General features: G+C 37.6%; 1 protein-coding gene and 1 non-coding gene across 6 annotated transcripts in view; one reads left to right on the forward strand and one right to left on the reverse strand.

Annotated features, from left to right (window-relative positions):
• MAGI2 (membrane associated guanylate kinase, WW and PDZ domain containing 2) overlaps positions 1 to 16,289 on the forward strand; it is a 1,505,066-nt gene that overhangs the window by 1,082,188 nt on the left and 406,589 nt on the right. The window lies entirely within an intron of this gene.
• TRNAR-GCG (transfer RNA arginine (anticodon GCG)) lies at positions 2,582 to 2,653 on the reverse strand. The gene has a single exon. It is a non-coding gene; the product is annotated as a tRNA-Arg (tRNA).

A 16,289-nucleotide genomic window follows, 5' to 3' on the forward strand; every position in this document is an offset into this window, starting at 1 on the left:
GGAAAGGATCAGTGAAATAGGACTTTCAATCAATATACCCTTTTCCAGAAAAGGTAAACTTTTTCATTTCAACCTTTGTAGGTTGTTATCATCCAGTGTGGCTTCAGGTTTCTTTTTTTTTTTTTTTTCAGGTTTCATTTTAAATGGAGAGCTCTTAAAATAGACTCGATATATTATTAAACTTTATTTGCTTTTTATTTCTCAAGGGAACAGTTGTTTGTTCTGATGACTCGCCCATTTTAAAAATTTACATATTTTTTTATTGGAAGCACTCCTCAAAATTTTCAGTTCATGGAGTAGTTCTTTACTTCTTGTTCCTTACTTCCTGCCAAGAACCTTTGGTGTGTACTGTTTGGTAATTGCCACTGTTAAGCCCTCTGAAGGACTGTTATTCAAGTGTTAGATTTAGTGATCCTAGTTACTGTTGTTCTGGTAGCAATAAAAAGGCAAATGATGAGCAGACTTTCAACAAACAGTCCTTTATTAGGGCCAAAGCTAACTGGACTAACTCCACCCTAAATCATCATGGCAGACTACTATAGAAACTCAAAAAGGTTTGAATAATAACAGGAACTCTAAAGTAACAAAACAGCTAGCATGCCCCCGTGTCCTCTGGCATCACCATCCAATGAGGACAAATTAGGTCACCTTAAAATTAGTGCCTGTTTATACCAGTCTCTCTCTGATCAACAGGCCCTCAACTCCCTTTCTGAAACTTTCCACAAGTGTTTCTGAGATACTATAAACAGTGTGGGTTGTCAGCATTGCCCCCTGTGCAAGCTCAGATCACTTCTTTCTGTGTAAACTGAGAGTCTCCTTGTCAGTGTTCTCTTCTTATGAATCCATTTGTGGCGTCTTTAGCCGAGCCTTTTCCCATGGTGTGTGTATCACAGTGCTAATCAATGTGCATAAGTCACTGTCTTTCACTGTTCTCAAAGCTGCTGGTCTCCCAGATGTTAAAGTGACTTGGATTATCTGCAAAGATTGAGAAAATGGTTTGACCTCCTGAACCTACTTGCCTAAAAAGGCAGCATTGTTCAGTCCCAGACTCAATATCAGAGAATGATACGTTTCCTAAAAATCACCTCTTTCAAGGTTTCTCTTCTTAACCTATCTCTCCTTAATGGGTTTCAGTTCAGTTCAGTCACTCAGTCGTGTCCGACTCTTTGCAACCCCATGAATTACAGCACGCTAGGCCTCCCTGTCCATCACCAACTCCCAGAGTTCACTCAAACTCATGTCCATTGAGTCAATGATGGCATCCAGCCATCTCCTGCCCCCAATCCCTCCCAGAATCAGAATCTTTTCGAATGAGTCAACTCTTCACATGAGGTGGCCAAAGTACTGGAGTTTCAGCTTTAGCATCAGTTCTTCCAAAGAACACCCAGAACTGATCTCCTTTACAATGGACTGGTTGGATCTCCTTGCAGTCCAAGGGACTCTCAAGAGTCTTCTCCAACACCACAGTTCAAAAGCATCAATTCTTTGGTGCTCAGCTTTCTTCACAGTCCAACTCTCACATCCATACATGACCACTGGAAAAACCATAGCCTTGACTAGACGGACCTTTGTTGGCAAAGTAATGTCTCTGCTTTTCAATATGCTATCTAGTTTGGTCATAACTTTCCTTCCAAGGAGTAAGCGTCTCTTAATTTCATGGCTGCAATCACCATCTGCAGTGATTTTCGAGCCCAAAAAAATAAAGTCTGACACTGTTTCCACCAGATGCCATGATATTGGTCTTCTGAATGTTGAGCTTTAAGCCAACTTTTTCACTCTCCTCTTTCACTTTCATCAAGAGGCTTTTTAGTTCCTCTTCACTTTCTGCCATAAGGGTGGTGTCGTCTGCATATCTGCTACTGCTAAGTCACTTCAGTTGTGTCCGACTCTGTGTGACCCCATGGACAGCAGCCCACCAGGCTCCCCGGTCCCTGGGATTCTCCAGGCAAGAACACTGGAGTGGGCTGCCATTTCCTTCTCCAATGCAAGAAAGAGAAAAGTGAGTGAAGTTGCTCAGTCATGTCCGCATGGACTGCAGCCTTCCAGGCTCCTCCGTCCATGGGATTTTCCAGGCAAGAGTACTAGAGTGGGGTGCCATTGCCTTCTCCCATCTGCATATCTGAGGTTATTGATATTTCTCCCAGCAATCTTGATTCCAGCTTGTGCTTCTTCCAGCCCAGCGTTTCTCATGATATACTCTACATAGAAGTTAAATAAGCAGGGTGACAATATACAGCCTTGAAGTACTCCTTTTCCTATTTGGAACTGGTCTGTTGTTCCATGTCCAGTTCTAATTGTTGCTTCCTGACCTGCATTTAGGTTTCTCAAGAAATCTATATGTAATATAGGTTTATATATATTATATATATAATAGTATATATTATAATATGTAATGTTTATTTATATTATATATAATATATTAAATATAAATATTTTATATATAAATAAGTGATAGTGAAGTCACTCAGTCGTGTCCAACTCTTTGCGACCCCATGGACTGTAGCCTACCAGGCTCCTCCGTCCGTGGGATTTTTCAGGCAAGAGTACTGGAGTGGGTTGCCGTTTCCTTCTCCAGGAGATCTTCCCAGCCCAGGGATTGAACCCAGGTCTCCTGCATCGCAGGCAGACGCTTTACCATCTGAGCCACCTGGGAAGTATATTATATATATTATATATAATGTTTATATTATATATATATTTATAAATATATAATGTATATTATATATAATATAAATATTTTCTATATAAATAAATATTGATATAAGTAAATATAAAATATATAATATAGGTTTATATATTATATATATATATAATATGTTATATATATATAATGGGTTTAAACTCTTTCAGAAGTTTGGATGGATGTAGAAGCCAAGATATTGTCCTTATTAGCCTCTGCTTCCCTACACACACACACACACACGCACACACACATACCCCTCAGCCTGTATGCACCTAGATGCATATTAACTAATGAACATCGATCAACAGATTCCAGAAGAGTTACCCACACATTCTAAAACAGCCTAGTCTTTATTATAGTCTCAGCAGGGCATCCTTTTTTATTTAGCGTTTATCCAAGTTTCTTCTTGCTAAGCATAATATTCCTTTTAGTACTTTGTAGTACTAATATTGTAGTACAATATTCCTCTTGTACAAATATTCCTCTTTGTACTAACAAGAGTCTATCCTTGTTAGTACCCATGGATGCTCAGATTGATCTGGCATCACTTTAAGAGTTAGGGGGTGGGCCCAAGTCACTTGAACTTGAATTTTCAAAATGCAGATACATGTCCAGAAGCATTGCATGTGCACTAATTCACCTTCTGGAAATTGCAGGCTAATCAGTATTTACTGAGAATCCATGTAGCCTAATGTCTATAATGAACTTCCTAACTTCTAAGCAGCTTGCCATCTTTTTTGAGGTGGGGGGAGATATTTCTTTATGACCTGCTATTTATTGTAGTATTTAAACCTTCCTTGCTGTTTATCAGCAAGGATAAAATGTTGTGGTTACTATAATTACTAGTAGTCCTACTCTCCCTAGGAGAGTACTACCTTCATTTCCTCTCACTTATCATATCCCAGACTTATATGCTAAATATAATCCATCATCACGTCTCATTAAACTCTCACAACAACATTTTAAAATAGATGATATTTGCACTTTCCAGATCAGAATGCTGAAACTTACTGTAACATCAGACTTAACTGATAAGGAAGATTGGTTTACAAAGCAGTCTAGTTCTGTACGATCCAACAGGGTAGCCTCTAGCAACTGTGGTTATGTATATTTAAATTAATTAAAGTGAAGTTAAAATTCATTTTCTTAGTCACATTGGCAGTATTTCACATTCTTAATAGCCATAGGTGTCAGCAGCTGTGCCAGTACAGACTCTAGAACATTTCCATCATCACAGAAAGTTTTGTTGAATAGCACGGATAGTCCTCATCGTTGCCATAGTTGCTCTCTTTTTCAATTGAATGCATCAGTGGTCTGAGTTTTCCTATCACTTCATCTTTTATGCCTTCTAGTTTACATCTCGCTGACTGACTCCAACAAACTGTTAACACAGCTTCATCTGTTTGTGAGTGTTATCCTCTGATAGATTCCCTGATGCACTCAGTTATTGCATAGCAAGAAAATATGGAATTTCAACCCTTCTTACAATTATTTATTTTGCTTCATCAGTGTCTGGTTTATAATCTACTCTTCTATTGCATTTCTTTCTGCATCTGCAATAAATTTTGTTTCAGGGCGAATCATAATGTAATCTTTTGGAAGATATTTTAAACAGCAGTTAAGCTCATCATGTGCTGGACCAACCATGCCCCTAACTCAATTGAAAAGACAGCAATGTGGCGATCCATCACCAGATCCTCAAACACACAAAAGTGACAACTGCTGCCTGATGACAGTGATTAAAATTTGCCATCAGAGGTGAAATGCATCTCAATTTTCAGAGCTGTTTTCAATGTGAAAAGAAAAATTCATGTTAGAACTGATGAAATGTAAAAGCTTACAATCTAAACTCCACCATTCAAGTCTTTGTGACATAGGCAATCCACTCTCTTCAAGCCTGTCTCCTAATCAATAAAATAAGCACAGTAATGTCTGTCTCACAGGATTATGGTGTTATCCAGTGGATAATACATGTACATGAGTCAGCACTCATTAAGTACCTATTATGTACTAAGTATTGTGCTGTGGGTTGGAAACACTAGGATGAATAAGACTTTGTCTTATTCTCAAATAACTCGCAGTCTGGATGAGAAACAAACATGAAAATAAATCACATATTGTAGAATGATAAATATTATTTGACAAAGTAATAGGCTAGAGATGTGGCACTAAGGAAAGAGTGATTGATCAACTTTAAGAGATGGACAGAAAGCTGAGGGAAGCGTATCAGAGAGGTCTGTGAATGTGAATTCCTTTACTCCTTCACCCATGAGTGAATGTCTCAGAGCAGAGGCAGTGAATGATTTACTTAGGAAATGTGTTTATTTTTATAGATTGTCAGGAGCAAGAATGGGTCATTTCACGAATCTTTCCCTAGTTTGCTTCAAAATAAACTAACAGCCTTTCAGTATATTAGTTTTAGGAAATGGAATGCTGGATAGCAAAATCCATCCACTATGTCCTGCCTCCCAAGAAGCTTTATTTATTTACTTGAAATAATAAAAAATCAACTTATGCTTCCTGATGTTATCACTTCCTTTTATTAGGATTTTTTTTGTAGTAGTTCTAACATGAATCTAACAAAGATTACTTGTTTTCAAATAATTATTTATTTGAAAAAAACAATTATTTGTTTTCAAAACCTATTATTTGTAGGTTTTCAGTGACTGCCATTCAGTTTTTTATATCTATTACCCCACTTAATACAAGTTTAAAGTTATTTTAGGAGACAAAACGTATTTAGAATATGCAATTCTAAACTATGCCTAATATAACTTAAGAAACCTCCAGAGAAAATAACACTCTTCTGGACCAAAACAAGCCCTAAAATAAAATCATTTGGTATAAATAATTTATACAGTGTTAGAAGCATTTCATTAAAAGTGTCAATATTCATTTTTAAATTGTGTGTATTATATGCTGCTGCTGCTGCTGCTTCTAAGTCGCTTCAGTCGTGTCTGACTCTGTGCAACCCCATAGATGGCAGCCCACCCAGCTCCCCCATCCCTGGGATTCTCCAGGCAAGAACACTGGAGTGGGTTGCCATTTCCTTCTCCAATGCATGAAAGTGAAAAGTGAAGGTGAAGTCGCTCAGTTGTGTCTGACTCTTCATGACCCCATGGATTGTAGCTTACCAGGCTCCTCTGTCTGTGGGATTTTCCAGGCAAGAGGACTGGAGTGGGCTGCCATTGCCTTCTCCAGTGTCCTATATAAATGATGCATATTTAATGTGTGGCTCTAATGCAGATTTCCTTTTTTGTAGCAGATCCCCTCTGCATTCTTAGGCTCAGCCAGCATACCATGTCACCTATCCTGTCACACTCCAACATTATGCCGTTGGCGCTGGGGATCCTTTCATCTTTCCTATACAACCACTAGCTAATTCTCATTGTTCCAACATATTCACTTCAGTTCAGACCATGTTCTACCTTGTCAACAACTCCTGTGATATTGCTTCTTCAGATATTTGTAAGCCACGTGCTGGCCCATTCCTGTGTCCAGCAGCTGACATCAAGGCTCACTCTTACCCAAGACGCACCTTTTCACCTTCTCTGTTCTACCCCCAAGGCTGGGGTTCCGGCACTCACTCCCGTTAATAGCCTTGCCTCCCAGAAATCCCTACCCATCTTCAAATCTTAATGCCTCTTCAACATACAAAGGATCGGGCCATGTCCCAGCCCCTAAAGATGAAAATTGAAATATTAAAGCTAAAAACATTTGCATTTCACTTTATCATTGTGAGAGCAATTATGGCTCATGTTCAAAGTATTATAGACAGAACATCTGGTTAAATGTTTATAAGCCTTTAAAACCATTATCACTACCACTGACAGATCTACTTGCTGCTATCTGCGTGGCTGAGGATGACTTCTTTATGGTTCATGGTGCTACTCTGGAACTCCTTGAGACATTTGCCAGAAATGCTTCATTCTATTTTATATCTTAGAGTCAGATAATAGGAGCAGAAGAATTATAATCCATGCTAAATTATATCACAGTTTCCTTATGTAAAACTAGCCATATTATTTTGAACTTGGGGTATTATGTTTCAGCATGTATCTAGTGCATACAAAAAGAATTGTTCTTAATATGTCTCTACTTAACATTCTTTGTATTTAGAGCTAGCATAATAATGTCTTCATTTCACCTGTGAATATTTAAAGACCTTTTGAGGTACAATCTACCTGTTTTCCAAGACTACACCCTATTTCCATGTCTTCTCTCCAACCTCAGTGTTTCATCCATCCGTACAACTTAGCACATTCAGATGGAATGAAGGGAGGTGAAAATTGATGCAGGTCTATAGATCTTGAGATACAAAATAAGTTAACAGCATGCAGATATAATTTGATCTGATTCCTATTTGTGATTAGCTGGAGAAATGGAGGAAAATAAGGTACAGGTTTTAAATGAAGCCTTAAAATAATCCCTGGATGTTTATAAATAAAGGCATTAAACAATTTGGTAGGTAGTTTCATGATTTCCCATTTTTATGAAATCAATTGTCATATAGCTTCACCCTTCTTTCACTTGGGTTAAATCAGGGCATATATTCTTCAGAAGATATAATCCATTAAACCTTATTATTTAAATGTCTAAAATAATTATCAGTTGGAATTTCTGAAAAGACATCTTACCAACTCCTACTATCTACATATTTTGTATATTTTACACTTGAGTACTATTAAAAGCATACTTTAGCAACATTAGTTTTAAACAGTTGTCAAACCTATTTAACCTTTGTTCTAAAGCCAGATGTAAGTCACTTAACTTGCCAAATCTGGGAGTGAGGGCTGAGTCTGCCCAAATTTCATAAATAGCAAGTAGAATATATTTCTACTTCTTCTATACTAAAGGAAGAATTGTGTACTTACCTGTATGTGTGTGTGTGTGTGTGTGTGTGTGTGTGTGTGTGTGTGTGTAGTACATGTACCCACATGGATTTGTATTTATTACCTGGATGTGTTTATGTGTGTGTCTCAGAAAGAAAAAAATTTCTGCTTTACTTTGATTAATATTATTCTATTTTTCTATTATTCCTTCCTTTAGCCTTTTAGAAGAAGTCAATGAACTTTTTCTATTAACAAAACCAATACATATTTTATCTGAAAATGTAGAAAATTGAAAAGCAGTAAGAATAAAATTAAACTCAACCTCAATATTACCATTCAGAGAAAACTACTCTTAAAATTTAATGTATTTTCTTGCTTTCTCTGTATATGTACTGCTTTTTAGTGATTTTGTTAAAACGCCAAATTAGACAATCATTCTGGACATGCTATTTGATATTCTGCTTTTTTGCATGTAATAGTATATATTTATATATCATTTCCCCCATGCGACTAAATGTTTTGTATAATGTGAATGATACTTTATCATATTCAACCTAGCCATTCCCTTATTTATGGGTTTTTATGTGGTTTCCAACCTATTAAAATAATGCTTCACTCTTGGACATCAATCAGTCTTTCCACACATCAGTTGCCTTCTAGAAATGGAATACTGATGAAAAAGTGCCCCAGTTTGCACCTCTGGGAGATGTCTTGCTATTATTGGCGTAGCTTCTTCCTAAACATATATGATGGCTGGAATATATCCCCACTGACTTTGAAAAGTGCTATATAAATTTACTATTTATAGTATCCAGTGCTGGGGTCCAGCCCGGGACGAACCTATACAGGTGGGCTAGATAACCTTCAGAGGAGTCCGTAAGCTGAAACACTCTTGTCACGCCCAGGAATTTTTATTGCCTTGGAGCTGCACGTTTACTCCTTCTCTGAGAGAAACGGTTATGGGGGGAGAGCCCCCCGTAAAGTCGGAGGTGTAGGTGAGAGCATGAAACAGACTCTGGTTTTGAGGTTAGATGCTCGGGAACAGGGGGTTTCCTGAGGCTTGATCACGCCTTTGCGAATGCCAAGCCTCCTGCCTCATGACCTTTGCCATGGGCGGAGTTCCTCACACTGGCCCCCGGCAATCCAGATAATCTTTGATTTTGTCAAAACACCACACAGATTCTCAGTGAAAGTTACAATAAGTTCTCAGCCTCTTGTGATCTTGCTTTCTCCGTGTTCCACTGAAACTTGTACAAGGCTGTCATTGGCCCTCTGGGATTGCAGCACCCAAAGCTTCCTTTCCTTCCTTGCCCCAAGTACCATGTGACAGTAGGGATCTTGTGACCAGCTCTTAACTTGGGAGCTCCCACCTGTTCTCTCCTGGTGTTCCTCCTACCTCTGAACTGTATTGTCTTTCTGAGGTTGTTCAACCTCCCTTGTCTTCTCGTTTAAAACTGCGCATGCTTCCCTGAGTTTTCCCAGCCACCCACGTTGCCTCAGCTACCACTTCTACAACGACTCAAATTTATCTTTCCAGAGGAAAAGTATTTTTGAGCTTCAGAATCACACTTCCAATTGCTAATTAAGCATTTCCAATTGCTAATTAAGAGGAGCTAAATTGATCCTCTTCTTTCTTCTCCACCCAAACCTTGAATGTTCTGTAATGTCATGATGATGGAATAACCGTTCTTCATAAGGTCCTAAATGGAAATCTGTGTATTTGTGATCTATAAATGAACCTGGATAACTTGAGATACCATTTTCTTCCACTAATGGATTGAATCTTGTGTCAAATTTAGTTGACTTAAATTATGTATCAAGCCAGTGTCATTTGTTTGGGCATAGAAATTGGTCCTTAGATCAGAAACCTAAAATGTTTAAGTTCTAAACCTAAAAAGAGAGGGCCTTTAGAAAAACTATCTAGTCCACTTTGGTTTTTCTCATGTCATGTATAAGACCACTGAGGCCCATAGAGGAAGACTGATTTTGTCAAAACCATACAGCTCCCTGTTGGAAGTCTATCACCAAGAGACATACCCTAATCCAAATAACTGTGGTTTTTTCTGTGAACCCTGCTTCCTTCTGTGTGCACGTTAAAATTATTCAGATATTAAAATGTTCTTATTACTTGAGAAGGTTTTCAGTCTCTAAAGGAAGACAGTGGAGGATGATGGTTAACAACCTTTTAAAAACATTTGCATGTTCATATTTTAGGCTTCAAAAGTTGGAAATTTGTGAATAATCAAGAGTAACATGGGACTTAATTTCATAAGTGTGGCATTTCTGCAAATGGGTGGTCTTGTAAAGTGACTTAAGTTTAAAAAGTTTGAGAAGACAGTTTTCTCTCTCACATAACAAACTGTTCCCAAATATTTTTGAAGTGATCTTTTTTGTATAAGCACACCTTTGATGATTTCCAGTTGCCTGTAAGATAAGTCTAAGTTCTTACTCATATACAAAATACCTACCAGCTACCCTTACTCTAGTGCAGTTTTATCTTGTCAGTCCTCTTTCCTCACACCAGGAACCTGCTCTAGTAACATTAATCTCTTTGCCATCTCCCAGAGTAACATTTCACACCCCACTAACGCTTGTCATGCTAGTTCCTTTATTTTTTATGTTTATTTTATATTGAAGTATAGTTGATTAATAACATTGTGTTAGTTTCAGATGTACAACAGAGTAATTCGGTTATACATATACTTGTGTCTGGGTTTCCCTGCTGGCTCAGCAGTAAAGAATCTGCCTGCAATGCAGGAGAGCCAGGTTTGAGCCCTGGGTCAGGAAGATCCCCTAAAGGAGGGTGTGGAAGCCCACTCCAATACTCTTGCCTGTAGAATCCCATAGACAGAGGAGCCCAACAGACTGCAGTCCATAGTCACACAGAATTGGACATGATTGAAGCAACAAAGCGGCAGCAGCAGCATATGTGTATCTATACTTTTTCAAATTATTTTTCAACTTAGATTATTATAGAGTGTTGAGCAGAGTTTCTTGTGCTTTATAGTCATTGTTGGTTATCTGTTGTAAATATAGCAGTGTGTACATGTCAAGCTCAAACTCCCAATCTGTCCCTCCCTCTCCCACTCTTCTCCCCTGGTAACCATAATTTTATTCTTTAAGTCTGTAAGTCTGTTTCTTTTTTCTAAATAAATTCATTTGCATCACTTATTTTTAGGTTCCTCATATAAGCAATATCATATAATATTTGTCTTTCATTGTCTGACTTAGTTCACTTAGTATGGTAATCTCCTGGTCCATCCACAGTATTGCAAATGGCATTATTTCATTCTTTTTAATGGCTGAATACTGTGAAGAAAGCTGCGTGGCAAAGAATTGATGCTTTTGAACTGTGGTGTTGGAGAAGACTCTCTTGAGAGTCCCTTGGACTGCAAGGAGATCCAACCAGTCCATTCTAAAGGAGATCAGCCCTGGGTGTTCATTGGAAAGACTGATGCTAAAGCTGAAACTCCAATACTTTGGCCACCTCATGTGAAGAGCTGACTCACTGGAAAAGACCCTGATGCTGGGAGGGATTGGGGGCAGGAGGAGAAGGGGCTGACAGAGGATGAGATGGCTGGATGGCATCACCGACTCGACAGACATGAGTTTGAGTGAACTCCGGGAGTTGGTGATGGACAGGGAAGCCTGGCGTGCTGCAATTCATGGGATCGCAAAGAATCGGACACGACTGAGCGACTGAACTGAACTGAACTGAATATTCCATTGTGTATATGTACCACATCTTTTTCCATTCATCTCTTGATGAACATTTAGGTTGCTTTCATATCTTGGCTATTGTAAATAGTGCTGCAGTAAATATTGGGTGCATGTGTCCTTTGAACGATGCTTTTCTATGGATATATGCCCAGAAGTGGGATTGCTGGATCATATATGATAACTCTATTTTTAGTTTCTTAAGGAAACTCCATATTGTTTTCCATAGTGGTTATACCAATTTACATTCCCACTAACAGTGTAGGAGGGTTCCTTTCCCTCCACACTCTGCAGCACTTGTTACTTGTAGACATTTTAATGATGACCATTCTGACTGGTGTGGTACCTCATAGTTTTGATTTGCATTTCTCTAATAATAGTGATGTTAAGCATCTTTACATGTGCCTCTTGTCCATCTGTATTTCTCCTTCAGAAAAAGGTCTATTTAGATCTCCTGCACATTTTTGATTGGGCTGTTTGTTTTCTTGATATTGAGCCTCATGAGTTATTTGTAAATTTTGGAGATTAATTCCTTGTCAGTCACATTGTTTGCAAATATTTTCTCCCATTTTTCCACTATGTGTTATACTTATCTCAGTACCATGCTGTGGGTATTATTGGCTCCATCTTTACAGATGAGGAAATATTAATACATTTTAAATTCTATAAAATTTAAAATAAACTACTGTAACATCTATTTTTATTATTTGCATTAATAAAGTTGTTACAATTTATAAATTTATTATATTTTTAAACTTTTAATTATTGTGCCTATTAAAAGCAATAGAAATGCATTTTTCTCAAGGTAAAAATTAAGCATGAAATGTAAAAGAATAAAAATGAGATTAACTAACTGATAAACTAATAGAGATTAACTAACAGAAATGAGATATATATATACTAACACAAAAGAAAGTGTAGAAGTACTTCTATAGGAAGACTATCTAGAAAGACAAATGGGTAAATAACACAGTAGTTAATTCAAAAAAGATAAATTTAAATGTCTAATAAATATATAAAAATGTTTACCTGAACTGTTTTCATAGTAATGCAAATTAAAACAATAACCAGTTTCATCCTGAGTTTGCAAGGAGATGAAAGATTGCGAACCTCGGTACCTATAGCAAGTTCAAGGTTGCAGATATATATTGAGAATTCCCAACTACTTGAGTTTCAATCTATCCTTCTGTTTTATTTTCCCCATACTATAGTTCCATCTTAAAAATACTGGGGTTTGTTGTTGTTGTTTTTCTGTCTCCAGGGAACTTTGTTACTATTCCTTGAGAGTCTAAAAGTACCCTAGGTTTTCACAAAACCAAAACTCCCAAGACATAGAAAAAAAAAATGTTATCTTTTAAATGAGTGAAAATGAGAAAACATAAAGATGACAGCTGACTTGGGAATGCCATGTAAAGACTTATAAAACAAATAACATAGAAAAAATACTAGTGGCTCAGACGGTAGAGCGTCTGCCTACAATGTGGGAGACTCAGGTTCAATCCCTGGATTGGGAAGATCTTCTGGAGAAGGAAATGGCAACCCACTCCAGTATTCTTGCCTGGAAAATCCCATGGATGGAGGAGCCTGATGGGTTACAGTCCATGGGTTTGCAAAGGGTCAGACACGACTGAGCGACTTCACTTCACTTTCTCAGTCTCATGCTCTGGTTTATATTTCACTATGACAGTAATAAAGATAAGACCTTCAGATAGAAATAACTTACATCATGTTCAATAGAAGGACTTCATGGTGAATGATGGTCATGTTTTGGGAGAGGTTGAGGGAAATAACATACATCAAGTTAAATTTTGTTTCTCTAAATTGGAGAAATGTCCAGAAGTCTGTTTAAATATGAGTTTCCAATAATTTAGCTCTACTATTGAAAAATATTTCTCCTAGTCATGTAGAAATGATGACATCATGTGTCATTTCCAACTTAAAAATACCATGATGATATTTTTACCATCATTAATAGGCTAAATTTACCTCCAACTTAAATGATTCACCATCAAATATTGTTCACATAATTTTTAGTATAGTCTGAGTGATTTAATTAAACCATCTCCATGAACCTAATTGTCTCTAGATTGTTCTTTCTTTTATTAAGAAATTGTGTGAAATAAAAACAGAAGATCTGATTACATTTTGGGTTATTTTTATTTCACTCTACTCATTTTCACCGTCCTGATAACAACTGATTAAAAAAGTAGAACTGAACACTAATTTTAGTACAATAAAATCTGACAATTATAATCAATTTTATGAGGGATGATTTGGGATGAGTTAAGTTAAACTGATACAAGTAAGTAGATAATGGAGTATTTATCTTTGTTGGAAGAGAAATCTAAGTCGGAAGACTTTCTGCTACTGCTGAGAAGTTTCAACCAGGATGCCACCAGTTACATCGGACCATTATGTTTCTAATTACCCTTATTAATAGAAGAGAAAAAGAAGCCCACAGTTTTCTCTGAAAAATCTTAGACAACCTGCTGTTTCCAAATAAATTAGATGGTATTGGTCAGTACATTTTATATTTACAGTTTAGCTGTCATCATCAGAATAATGATAAACCAGCAAACTAGCAAAGCAAATGCAGTCAGGCGTTTCTTTATGAGCAAAATGTGGATGTTACATTCTTAAAAGAGAAAAATGCACAAGCCAAATGTGTTCCTAGATGTATTTTGTTTTGTGTTTCTTTGATTCATTTTCTTTAATCTCAGAGTCTTAAATCTAAAATACCCATTTACCTGATGAACAATCTAATTTTATTAATGTGTCTATATTTTTGTCCATTGTAAATACTATAGCTTTTTTTTTTTGTAAACTAGTAGCTCTATTGAAACGAGCAGTGCTTCTTAGCAGAATATCAACACTTGGCATTCTATAGTTTTGAAGTCCTGCTGTTATGTTCAAAAAACATCCTCATGCATTTTACATCATATATCAAGAAGATTTCTCCACTTGGCAGAGCAATTTTCCAAATTCTCCAAATACTTGAGTATTTCTGTGTAGGGCATTAGATTAAAAGCTCTCTCTCTCTTTCTCTCTCTCTCTCTCTCTCTCTCTCTCTGTGTGTGTGTTTGTGTGTGTGTGTGTGTGTTGTTCAGGATGAAGAGTGGGAGAGTATTTTTTCATTGAGTTATTCTTTGATCTTGTCAACTGAAAAAATGCACAATGTGAAAGTTGTAAATTAAGTTTTATTGGGGGCAAAAAGAGGACAATAGCCCAGGAGACAGCCTCTGAGACAGCTCTGAGGAACTGCTCCGCATAACAAAGAGGTAAGGTGGGCTGTCACTCTGCTTATTTAACTTATAGGCAGAGTACATCATGAGAAATGAAGGGCTGAATGAAGCACAAGCTGGAATCAAGATTGCCAGGAGAAATACCAATAACTTCAGATAGGCGGATGCCACCACCCTTAGAGGAACTGAAGAGCTTCTTGAGGAAAGCGAAACGGGAGAGTGAAAAAGCTGGATTAAAATTCAGTAGTGAGAAAACTAAGATTATGGCATCTGGTCGCATCACTTCATGGCAAATAGATGGGGAGACAATGGAAACAGTGAGAGAGTTTATTTTCTTGGGCTCCAAAATCACTGCAGATGATGACTGCAAGCCATGAAATTAAAAGACGCTTGCTCCTTGGAAGAAAAGCTATGACCAATCTAGACAGCATATTAAAAAGCAGAGACATTACTTTTCAGACAAAGGTCTGTCTAGTCAAAGCTATAGTTTTTCCAGTAGCCTGTATTGATGTGACAGTTGGTCTATAAAGAAGGTGAGTGCCAAAGAATTGATGCTTTTGAACTATGGTGTTGGAGAAGACTCTTGAGAGTCCCTTGGACAGCAAGGAGATCCAACCAGTCCATCCTAAAGGAAATCAGTCCTAACTATTCATTGGAAGGGCTGATGCTGAAGCTGAAGCTCCAATACTTTGGCCACCTGATGAGAACTGACTCATTGGAAAAGACCTGGATGTTGGGAAAGATTGAAGGCAGGAGGGGAAGGGGACGAGAGAGGATGAAATGGTTAGATGGCAGCACCGACTCGACGGACATGAGTTTGAGCAAGCTCTGGAAGTTGGTGATGGACAGGGAAGCCTGGTGTGCTGCAGTCCGTGGGGTCACAAAGAGTCAAACACAACTGAGTGACTGAACTGAACTGAAGGCGGGGTATATATATGTGTTTTTAGTGAAGGAGGACACATGGAATCAAGCACACATTTTGGCAGAAGGTTGTTGCTGGTTACAAGGAGGAAATGTTAACAATTTTAGTGCTCTTCTAGATATGAGAAGATGCAAGAAATTGAGCTCATAAAATCTCCTGAAAAATATCTATCTGAAGGCTTGGTCTGCCAATTTTTCCCAGGACACGGAATGCCTCATTCCTGACCTCCACCCTGAACTTACTTCAGCATGTGTTTGAAGGTCAGCAAATGCAGTGGATAGTGACTTAAACCTTGTAGAGACAGAGGGCAAGTGATAATTTTTAGTCGGCAATATTATCCAATGACCTAAATTTTCATATTCTACTCTGATTATTTTTGTTCTTCAGTTTATCTGTCATTTACTATTCCTGTCTTGGATTTCCATTTCAATTACATTTATTCTAAGCCTCATACTTAAAAGAAGCCTTTTACTGGCTTAAAAGTAACTAGAAAATATTACCTGATATCAAGAGAATAAACAATTTAGGAAGATGAGAAAACAGGTCAGGCCATTGTCAAAGAGATACTGCAACAGACAGACAAGAAAGACTTTATATTATAAAGGCAAGGAAGACTAATTCAAGACTATTGCAATAATAGGGGAAAGAAATCGATCTAACTCCCTAGACGGAAAGCCAGAGGATTTTCAAATTCTAGTGCTAGCTAATGGAAAATATTGGAGGACCATAGGGGTGAAATAATGGAGAAGTTTGGTTACAGTGTTTAGGTCATTTGTGTTTGTTAATTGGCATTTATCAAATTTGGGCTCCTACCCTCCTGCAGAAGTCATAAAATCTGGGTGATAGGAGTGGTATCTTTCTTGATGATTACATTTCAAGGGATGGCTCCCAGG

Source organism: Ovis aries, chromosome 4 (assembly GCF_016772045.2).
Source record: "Ovis aries strain OAR_USU_Benz2616 breed Rambouillet chromosome 4, ARS-UI_Ramb_v3.0, whole genome shotgun sequence".
Classification (NCBI taxonomy): domain Eukaryota; kingdom Metazoa; phylum Chordata; class Mammalia; order Artiodactyla; family Bovidae; genus Ovis; species Ovis aries.